The sequence below is a fragment of the Diabrotica virgifera genome, chromosome 8 (genome assembly GCF_917563875.1).
Source record: "Diabrotica virgifera virgifera chromosome 8, PGI_DIABVI_V3a".
Taxonomy (NCBI): Eukaryota; Metazoa; Arthropoda; class Insecta; order Coleoptera; family Chrysomelidae; genus Diabrotica; species Diabrotica virgifera.
Genome location: NC_065450.1, coordinates 201,307,993 through 201,320,282, shown reverse-complemented (window position 1 = coordinate 201,320,282; position 12,290 = coordinate 201,307,993).

Sequence of the window (12,290 nt, the reverse complement as noted above, 5' to 3'; positions counted from 1 at the left end):
TGTTCACTTCCTCTACATATAGATACAAATTTTTAATCGAATATTTAAAAGCTGCGTCTTTAAGCGAGAGCAACGCCAACCGTGGCAGAAATATTATTGTTCCTAAAGGAGTAAATACTACTAGATGGCCATCTAGAAGTGATGCCGCAGAAGCACGAGTTCAGAAGACGATCAGGAACAATTTTAAAACTCGTAACAATGCGAATGGTTTGTACTTATAATCGAATGTGTTTACAGGAAACAGGAATATTTGCAATATTTTCGAATGAAATCTTAGAGAGAACAAACAGCACAATACGTATTATCTAATATCCAAATATTGACCTTAATTCAGGAGTGGCGGCACTTAGATTACTTAACGAATTTATGTTCTTTCAAGAAATATTCGACTGTCTCCACTAGAACTTCACGATACGATACAATATCGATACTTTTTAAGTATTGAGTATTGTATTGGTTATGTAAATGAAGTATCGTATCGAGTATCGATATCGGCAATACTTTCTTATAAAAATATCGTATTGATATTGATTTCGATACGAGATCGATACAATACTCCATAAGATATCGACATAAAAAGAATAATTATACATCTGAGCTGTGTAGGCTCTTTATGCCCACTTTTGCAAGCTTGGCACATGGGCATTATTCTAAAAATATTACAAATACTATTTCTTATAACTTATAGATTCTTATAAAAATTGAATATGGCTGAATGTTTCTTTGAAACGACTAATACTAATTCTGTATCTATTGTTTAAAAACTAGTTTTGGAAAGATAGAGAAATCCCGGAGATTCGGAATAAATCGCAATTCATTATTTTTGTTGAAGATTATTTTTGCGTCATCATCATATACTTCCATAATATTGCCACAAATGCCACATGATATAAACAGTGTAATCATAACAGTCATTTAGTCACTCTCAAGAGCTTCAATTTCAAGCACTCAACTGTAAAATATTATAACAGCTGATGCTTGGGTTGTAGATCACTTATCTAAATGCCTATTCCACGAAATATAATTAAACAACTGTGGCGTTTTATTTTTTTTTTCTCGATATCGATAATATCGAGGCAAGCGTATCGACAATACAAGAGTATTGTATACCCTATTCCACGAACATACGCCTGTTTTGGATTACTTCGACAACGAATATTTTACTGTGCAAAATAAGAAGAACGAAAGTAAATTGCAAATTACATTGTTGTTTATTGGAATAATTATTAGCGCCATTTACTTTCGTACTTCTTATGTTGCACAGTAAAATATTCGTTGTCGAAGTAATCCAAAACAGGCGTATATTCGTGGAATGGCCCATATTGATTTCAGATAATGAGTATCGTATCGACATTAATATTGGTAAGGTGTGTATTGTATCGGTATCGTATTAATTTTCGACACGATATCAATACAATATCGATATTTTTATCGAATATCGTGAAACTCTAGTCTCCACTGGATTATGGAACATCTCTAGAGACTGAAATTACAAAATCAGAGAGGCTCAAAATTTTACCGCTATTACAAATCACTTCATTTCGTCTTTAAGTCAGAGGCTTTCTGCATATGAATCCATTCATTCCAATTTTGGATTTTTACATCATTTGGAAAATTTAACTCCCAATGAAATTGAAGCTCACTCACTGAAGCTTCCCGACTCGTACAACAATGATTTAGTTGAACACCTAGGTGTCGAACTGGTATAATTTGTAGAATTTTTCAATTCATTTAAAGAGGAGGTTGGCTCATCAATAATAGGTAAGTCAAGAAAGAGCTTCAAATGTACCTACCGACTGATAAAGGAAAAGAATGTGAATGATGTGTTTCCAAAGGTTGAGGTGACACTTCGTTTATATTTAGTTCTGATGATAACTAACTGCAGTGGAGAGAAATCATTCTCAAAACATAAGTTAATTAAAAATCGACTCCGGTCTATGATGAGCCAGCCAAGAGCGTTTGAATCATCTCTCTATAATCATGAGCATTGAACACGATATTTTAAGATATCTAGACATGTCCGACATAATCAAGGAATTTTTAATTAAAAAATCTCGAAAAGTACCGTGACTTTAACCTTGCATCTTAAAATATGTTTATTTTTAATATTTTACTGTAACAAGATGCAACTTTACTGTACAAGAGCTGTACAAGCCCTTGTATTTTTTATTACATATTTAAAAATATATTGATAAAAGTAGATCAACATTTTTTTAATATTGTTCTGAAGCTATTTGTTTGTTGCATTTATGTAATTTACTATTCTAACTGGAAAGTAAGCCACAATTTGACTTGAAAAATGAATTTACTAACATTTCGGCTTCCACTTCGGACGTCATTATCAAGATACAAAATATTAATTATATATGAATAAGTGGATTAATATTTTGTATTTTGATAACGAAGTCCGAAGTGGAAGTCGAAATGTAAATAAAATCATTTTATCGTGGCTGAATGGATCAAGCAATCCAAAGCCAATAAGAAAAGAAAAAAATAATTATTCAATTTAAATTGTGGTTTATTTCCCAGTTAGAATAGTATTTTTTTTTATTTCTGAAAGGGAAAACCCTGTAGTTCACTATGTACGTACCATAGTTATAACAACAATCTTTTAATGGCAGGATGTACGGCCTCACACCAATTCTGCGCAGGGGCCCCCACTGCCTTAAATCCGGCTATGGTGGCCTATATTCATACACTTTCCTTTTTAAATAACCCCATAAAAAATAATCTATAGGTGTCAAATCCGGGATCTTGTCGGCCATTCGATGCCTCCTCTTCTTCCAATCCAACGATTTGGAAATGTATAGTCGAGAAACTCACGAATGCCTCGAAGATAATGAGGTGTTCCATCTGGCTGAAACAAAATCAACATATTCACGAAATGGATTTATATAATCAGGAAAAGGTCTGGCTAATTCTGTAATTAACTGCAGTTCTAAAAATGCCCAGTATTCTTTACCTTTTATGGTTCTATCCCAAGAATAAGGTTCAATAATGGTATTATTACTAAGTAATGGACCGTGATAGTGTGACGTCAAAACGTCAAAAGGGTTTCCAAGCAAAGTAAAAGTTTGACGTCTGTCAATTGTTTATACACGTGATTTGTGTAATCATTTTAAATTTATTTTGTTTTAACAATCGTCAGCACATTAATTCTAAAGACACAATCCTTGTCAGTGATATCAATCATATTGCTTTTAATTTAATAAATGTCCTTACACAAAATCAAGGATTTACACACTATATAGTACTTAGGTACTACGTTTTTTCAGGTTCTTAACCAGTCCTATTTGGAAATAGGGTGGGAAATATAGTATGAGCGTCTATGAGCATTGATTACAATCACAGGTACCCAACACATTACCATTTTGTAAAAATTAAACATCCTACAAGCAATATATTCCGATTATAAAAACGAAAACAAACACCACGTGTGAATTTTTGACAGATTTTTGCTTTGTTTGAAAACCTTTCCAGAGTAGCCAACATTGATTTGACGTCACGACTATCACGGTCCATTCCTGCCGACATATTGATCTTTTGTCGATACTGCGTATGTGCCTCCACCATCCAATGTGGATTTTCATCTGAGCAGTACCTATAGTTTTATTTATTAACGGTGCCATTTAAATGGAAAGTAACCTTATACTTATTATTAGTATGAGCTCTTCTGATCAGTTTTTCGCGGGGGATCACTCCACCTTTTCTTTGTTTTCTTATTCTATCTCGTCTTCCTTTGCAGGTTGTTGGTAGTGCGGCCGATATGTGAAACAATTGCACATTTAATGATACAAGCATATAATTTGGACCACATATACTACACCTATAAAGGTTCAAATTTAGATATGAGGCCATCTCAGATTTTGTCTTTTACAAAAATGGCGGGCATTCAAAATGGCGACTATACATATGTGCTAACTCTTGAACGAAAAGTCCGATTTCAACCAAATTTGGTATATAGGTTCTTTTTTTGATTTACAAAGAAGAACGCAAGATGGATGTGGTGAACCAGAAGAACCGTTTTACCAAAAGTTGTGTTTTTACTGGTTGTTTATGTAAAAATATGTTTTTTTTTTCAATTTTTTCCCTCTGTATATATTAATTTTTCAAAAAGGTAATACCGCAATTGAAAAGAGCGTAAAAATATTTTGCAGAAAATATTTTGAACTTTTTAGTTATGTTAATTACCATTTAATAAATGCATAACGTATCTTCACATGTACCTATGTGTGGCAGATTCGTGCAAATATTATAAGAATGATTGTGAATTTAATAGTAGAATCATATAATTTGGACCACATATACTACACACGTCAAGGTTCAAATTTAGATATAAGGCCATCTCAGATTTTACCATTTACAAAAATGGCGGGCATTCAAAATGGCGACTATACATATGTGACTAATAGCACGATAACTTTTGAACGAAAAGTCTGAGATCAACCAAATTTGGTATATAGGTTCTTCCTTTGATGTGTAAGACCAAGGTCTTGAACCGAAAGAATTGATTTACCAGAAGTTGTGTTTTTCCTCATTTTTAACATGTTGTAAAAACATGTTGATTTGTTACCAATTCTTTCATCTTGTATATATTAATTTTTCAAAAAGATAATACCGGCGTTAAAAAGAGTGTAAAACCTTTTTTAGCAAATATTTTGAAGTCTTTAGTTATGTTAATTACCAATTAATAAATGCATAACGTATCTTCACATGCACCTATGAACCTATGTGCGGCAGATTCGTGCAAATAATATAAGAATTATTGTGCACTTAATGCTAAAGGCATATAATTTGGACCACATAAACTTCACATACAAAGATTCAAATTTAGATATGAGGCCATCTCAGATTTTGGCTTTTACAAAAATGGCAGGCATTCAAAATGAATCTGCCGCACATAGCTACATGTGAAGATACGTTATGCATTTATTAAAAGGTAATTAACATAACTGAAAAGTTCAAAATCTTTCCTAAAAAATATTTTTACACTCTTTTTAATGACGGTATTACCTTTTTGAAAAATTAATATATACAGGGTGGAAGAAATGAAAAAAAAAACAACATATTTTTACATATAAAACAGTAAAAACACAACTTCTGGTAAACCGATTCTTCCGGTTCAAAACTTAGATCTTACTCATAAAAAAAGACCCTTATTTTCAAATTTGTCTGAAATCGGACTTTTCGTTCAAAAGTTATCGTGCTATTAGTCACATATCTTCAGCCGCCATTTTGAATGCTAGTCATTTTTGTAAAAGGCAAAATCTGAGATGGCCTCATATCTAAATTTTAACTTTTGTATGTGTAGTATATGTGTCCAAATTATATGCTTCTACCATTAAATACACAATAATTCTTATATTTGCACGAATCTACCACACATAGGTACATGTGAAGATACGTTATACATTTATTAAATGGTAATTAACATAACTAAAAAGTTCAAAATATTTCCTAAAACATATTCTTACGCTCTTTTCAATGGTGGTATTACCATTTTGAAAAATTAATATATACAGGGTGAAAAAATTGAAAATAAATTATTTACATAATATAAAATAGTTTTACATAAGAAACCAGATAAAACATAACTTCTGGTAAACCGATTCTTCCAGTTCACGATTTCGATCTTGTAAATCACAACAGGAACCTATGTAGCAAATTCTTTTGAGATCGGACTTTTCATTCAAAAGATATCGTGCTATTAGTCACATAATATGTATAGTCGCCCATTTTGAATTACCGCCATTTTTGTAAACGGCAAAATCTGAGATGGCCTCATATCTAAATTTGTACCTTTATATGTGCAGTATATGTGGACCAAATTATATAATTGTATCATTAAATGTGCAATTCTTATAATATTTGCACGAATCTGCCGCACTATGGGTGATTTGTCCCGATTTGTGATGAAGTTCCATTCTTTTCTATTTTCTATTTCAATAGACTAAACATGCTAATATATGGTAATGAACACTTCTAGCATGTCTATCAGTCGCAGTTTAAAAATCGAAGACATAAGAGGGAGATGCTCTTCCTGAATATGATTCTATTTGTTAGCTGTCTATTTGTTCGAGGCTAGGTTGGAACATCGAGAATGGCTAGCTGAATTATCTACCTTTTTCCAGAACAAATTCGGACTAATTATAAATAAGAGAACTTGTACGGAACGGACTCAGACTTTGTAGAAGTTATTTATAACCGTAAAATAAATTATATAAAATAATTAGATATAAATTAGATGTTTTAGCATATGTTTTAGTGTATAAGTAAATTAAAAATAAAGACTAATAAACTGAATGTTTTCAATTAAAATAAGGAAAATCAGAAGAATATTCCAATTTTTCATCCATCTATATTTCACTCTACAATTTTTAAGTATAATATGGTATATTTCATAAGCATTCACCTTGTAAACCTCAGCTCCAGTTCATAAAATATTTTTTGGCACCAAAAATGCTCGACGAAATGTAAATTAAGGCCTGGAGTTAACGTACGATGGGGTTATCAAGGGGCGAATGTATAATAAGAAGTAAACAGTGTATAGGGTCATGAAAAAGCGGCATACATAAACGTGTGACACAGAAACTCGCTTACTGGCCAAGGATTTTTATACCCTCGTAAAAATCGGCGATGGAGCTTTAAATTATGGTTATGGGGTTGCAAACTACAAGTGCTAAGATAAACGTGAATCTGTAGTTTGATTTTCAGGTAGCGATCTATACCAGTGTGAGATTTTATTTAACTTTGACTATATTACTGGACTATTTGTTATTGTTTTCGTCTTCATTACGTGATAATCACTTTTTTCATATTTTATATGGTGGGTAATGGAACCAAATGGAAAGGTGATTTTTCGAAAGAACGGTGTTCCTCCTTTTCAAAAGAACTAATATTTTCCACGACATTGAATTGGGAGGAGAGGCAGCATCGAATGGCCTCCTCGCTCACCAGATTTGTCTGTCTTGGATTTTTTGTTTAACTTATCGGAACTAAAAAATAAAACCTGCTTCATTTTGTGTAAATTAGTTTAATGTATATTAGTGATTAGTTCTTCTGTGATATCTAAGAATAAAAGTTGTGTAAGGGGTCATGAAAAAGCGGCATACATAAACGTCTGACACATTTATTTAGCGTATGGCTTAAGTAGGTACATCACAGAATATATTTAGATGTATGCATTATACAATGCATCACAAAGAGATGTCCAGTTTTTTTATATATTCGATTGACCCTTCGGTTGCCATTACAAAGTCTATAGGGTCGCCTGTGTATGCTCTGCGTGGGCAGTCCTGAACAATGTGTCTGATCGTCTGTCTTACAGCGCCGCAGTCACAAGAAGGCGAGGGAAGTTTACCCCATCTGTGGAGGGAGTCGGCGCATCTTCCACAATTTGTTCGAATTCGATTAAGGGCTGCCCAAATCTTACGGGGACGTTCAAATTCGGCAGTTTTTTCTATGATGTTTGGTAGACTATGGTAATGCGGATCTGTCTTACTTTCCCAATCTTCTCTCCATCGGGTATTTAAGTCAAAGTTGGATTGCTGCAGCGCTTGAGCAGATTGTAGAGAGGGTAACCTGGATCGGAGACGATTTCCAAGAATATCTGGGATGTTGTTGTGGACTAGAAGCTGGCGACTGTCCATTATTTTGTTATATTCTTTAACCAATGCATGTTCGCGGCGTAGGTTGGCTGGTGCTATATTACTATAAGGGTATGTAGCCACATTGCAGGGGTGGGCTTAATTGTGCCTGTTATCATACGCCTAGCACGGCTTAGTTGAGTGTCGACCAGGTGGGTATGCCTGCTATTTAGCCACACTGGTGCACAGTATTCTGCCACCGGATATATCAGGCCAAGAGCAGATGAGGATCTTAAAGTTGATGCTGTGGACCCCCATGTAATGCCGCAGAGTTTCTTATTATATTGTTGCGTGTTTTCAATTTTGCTGCTGTTTTTGTTAGGTGTTCTCTGACACACAGGTGTGACACAGAAACTCGCTTATTAACCAAGGATTTTTATACCCTCGTTAAAATTGGAGATGGGGGTTTAAATTATGTTTATGAGGTTGCAAACTACAATTGCTAAGATAAACTTGAACCTATAAAAAACATAAAAACACTCTACAAGAATAACAAAGTACCTATCAAAACGGGCAATAGAATATGCAGTCCATTTAAGACGACAAAGGAGCTGCTACAGGGCTGCTCCACATTCCCTACCATGTTCAAAATATTCCTGGACAAAATAGTGATAGCACAAGACGAAGATGACCTTAACTTTATGATGAGAAAACTGGAACAGGAATAGAAATAGCAATATACAAAGAATGGAATGGAAATAAACCTAAAGTAAACTGGACATCTAACAACGAAGAATATAGAAATAAAATAGCTGGAAATAGTAGACGAAGGTAAACAAATCAAAGAAACAGACAAGTAGATACAAGTATTTATGTTTTCAGAGTATCAAACAAAGGAAAAACTGAAGAAGATATAAAAAAATAGACTAGAACAAACAAGAGACAGCATACGAAAATTGAACCCGGTACTGTGGAATAAGAACATCAGTATAAAAACAAAAAAAGGATATACAGCGTGTCTACTTAAGTTGGAAACATATGGGAAACTTTTTTGTTATTCATTTTACGAAAAAAAGTTATTCTTTATAAAAAGTTCTGCATGCTCTAAAACCTAAGATTCAATCATCAGATATCAAATTTTGTCAATATTATACGAGGTATGTCAAAAAATATGAACTTTCGTTCAAGAGTAAAATACCTTTATTTCTCTCAATATCGAAAATTCTTATTATGAAAAGTTGTTTGGAAATAAAAACTAAGATCAAACATGCAATTACATGCTTTTAATTAAAAAAAAAATATTTTCCAAATTTTTCTCAAATTTATTGATACTTAACTTCGTTTTTATTTATTACACATACGATAACTCTAATATTTTTAATTTTGACGAAAGAAAGGTATTCTTTATAAAAAGCTCTGTATGTCCTAAGACCGAAGATGCAACTATCAGATATCACATTTTATTAATTTTATACGAGGTATGTCAAAAAATATGAATTTCACTCAAGAGTAAAGTACCTTTATTTTTCACAATATTGAAAATGGTTATTAAAAAAAGTTATTTAGAACTAAAAACTATGTTTCAATATGCAATTACGTCCTTCTAACTGAAGTATTGTGAAATATAAAGGTACTATAATCTTGAGCGAATTTCATATTTTTTAACACACCTCGTATAAAATTAATAAAAAGATGATATATCATGGTTGTGTCTTAGATTTTAGACCATGCAGATCTTTTTATGAAGAATAACTTTTTTTCGTAAAATGAATAATAAAAGAGTTATCGTATTTGTTAATAATGAAAAACGATGTTGAGTATCCATAAATTTGAGAAATTTTTTTTTAATTAGAAGCATGTAATTGCATATTTGATCTTAGTTTTTAATTCCAAACAACTTTTTATCATACGAATTTTCGATATTGAGAGAAATAAAGGTACTTTACCCTTGACCGAAATTCATATTTTTTGACATACCTCGTATAATATTAAGAAAATTTGATATCTGATGATTGAATCTTAGGTTTTGGCGAATGCAGAACTTTTTATAAAGAATAACTTTTTTTCGTTAAATTAATAATAAAAAAGTTTCCCATATGTTTCCAATAAGTAGACACGCTATATAACACGATGAAAAGAACCCAGGCAACCAAATTACGTCATATAACGTCGAGGAAACGTCAATTTTGGTCGAATATATACACGTGCTTGAAAATTACGTCATATAGACGTCTTTTGTAGGTGATTTTAAATACGTAAGATTAATGACGTTAAAATACGTTTAAAAAACGTTTTCATTTCAGACAGTTTAAGTCTGACGTCATAACATTGGGAGGAGCTTGTTTGTATTACTCCAAACAATTTCGTTAAATAATGTTCATAAGAAATTTCTCATTTAGTGTTTACGTGGTTTGTGTCTTGTGTGATAAAATAAGACTTTTCATTTAGATATTTAGTTGAAGAAACGTGTTAATTAATTTAAGAGATTTGTATACGTTTTTGCTCAGTGAGTTAGTTTAATGCAGTATTCTTCTTGACAACTGTTCGAGGTTACATTTATTTTCTGTTAATGAACTAAATATGTGTTATCGAGTTTAATTAAATTAATGTTTAGCCTTCTAAGATTGCTTCAGCAGCCTGAACAATCTAGCTATGAGATGGCAAAGAAAAATGAGGCTCATGTACTACTGTATACAGGTATTCCAAAATGAGTTTTTGTTCATGATTCTTTTTGATTTAATAGACAGCGTTAAATTAAGACATTAAGTATGCTAGATAATTTGTTAATAAATTATTTATTAGTTTATATTATGTTGTTTAAGTTTTGACACAGTAAGTAGGTATACTTATATAAACAGTGAAAATTTTATAATGCGAGGGCTGGTACAATCTTGCAGAATCAATGTTAGATTGCTTCTAATGCACAAGTGATCTTAAACAAATGGTAGTATCTTCGACACATGGGACGTAGACCTATAGGCTTTATGTTATCAATTTTTTTACTACCTGTTTTGAAACATCTGAAAGAGGTCACTTTTTAAAAGTATTAAAGACGAGATTTTACCGACGTATAAAAGTCGTCACCGTTTTGACGTTTTAAAATCGTCACAATTATGACGTCAAATCGATGAGACAAATACACGTGATTTTCAATGTCGGTACTACGTCATAGAAACACGTAAATTGGTCATTTTTATGACGTGTTTTCTACGTTATAAAAACGTCGTTTGGTTGCCTGGGAAGTATCATGACTCATGGGTGTGAAAATTGAATAATAAATAAGAAAACTAAAAACAAAATAAGGACAACAGAGATGGATACCTAATAGACTACAATAAGGTAAGGTTACCAATTAAGGCCACCTTAACGTTTAAATATCTGTAATATTTTATTCAGGAACAATATGGGGGAAAACTCTTGTATACGTATTGCCTAACATTTTAGCTAGGTATCGAATTTCAGGATAAAATACTTAGCCCAGATAGCATGTAAACTTGTGGCAAGTTTGATTCTTCTTTGATTTTTCATTTCTGCGTCAAATATGACGAGGCAAGTTTGTGACAAGTTTGCTGCAATATTGTTATGACGAAGATGATTATTCAAGTTTGTATCAACTTTGCTTCAAGCTTAGCTCTTCGGTTTTCGTTCGGCGCCCCGACTGATGTCCCTCCCACGACAACGAAAGTGTTGCCACCCGGAGGGAAATTTTCTCAAGGAGGGAAGTTATCTCAAAAGGGAATTTTTGCTCCAGTCCAAATTCACAATATTTAAAAAAAATCAAAATATTTGAAAATAATTCAACATATTTTCGCAGACTTTGTAAATAGGAGCGAATTTTTTCATAAAAGTGAGAATTTTTAAGGTAAGTTGAGGGAAAAAGCTTACTTGATGCTACGCGTAAGCGGTGACAGTTTGTTGTTGTGGTTATGTTGATATTTTTCTTCAAGTTCTTTACAACTTAAATTTTCCGTACAATTCTCCGAGACTATTACCTTAATTATTATTACTAAGCTGAAGCCTATTTTCTTCATTGTTAATAGATCAAACTGCATGACAGATTAGTACCTATACTCATTTGGCTGTGGTCAATTCTGGTGGCATTGGGGTAGAGGTAAGTCTTTTTATGTTTTTTGTAGCTTCTAACTGTACTCACATACTATTTAAAATAAATTATATATTATAAAATAGATATAATAAATCCATTTTAGGTTTTATTGTAAAATTGTTACAATTCTGTTCACACAGCAAGAGTTTTTAACAATTTCTATTTGTTTCATAGCTGATAGACAAAACCAAGCATCGGAATCTGAAGCTAGGGTGTTTAATGTAAGCTCTAATGAATAATTTTATACAATAGATTGTATTTTAGTCAAGTGATTAATAAATAGTTATATAAAATGGTATTGTATTTTTATTCACATTGTATTATTCAAATTGTGGCTAGTATCTCAAAACAAACCTTAAGCAAGTTTGTATCAAGTTTGAAAAAACAAACTTCATGCAACAAAACAAAAACAAACCTTCAGAAAGTTTGTTATATCAAGTTTGTATCAAGTTTGAAAAAGCAAACTTCATGCAAGTTTGTCACACACCAACTAGCAAGTTTGATTTAATCTTGCTGCAAGTTTGCAAAGTTGCCATGGCAAATCTGCAGCAAGCTTTTATGTTTGATGTATCAAACTTGTTGAAAGTTTGAAACAAGTT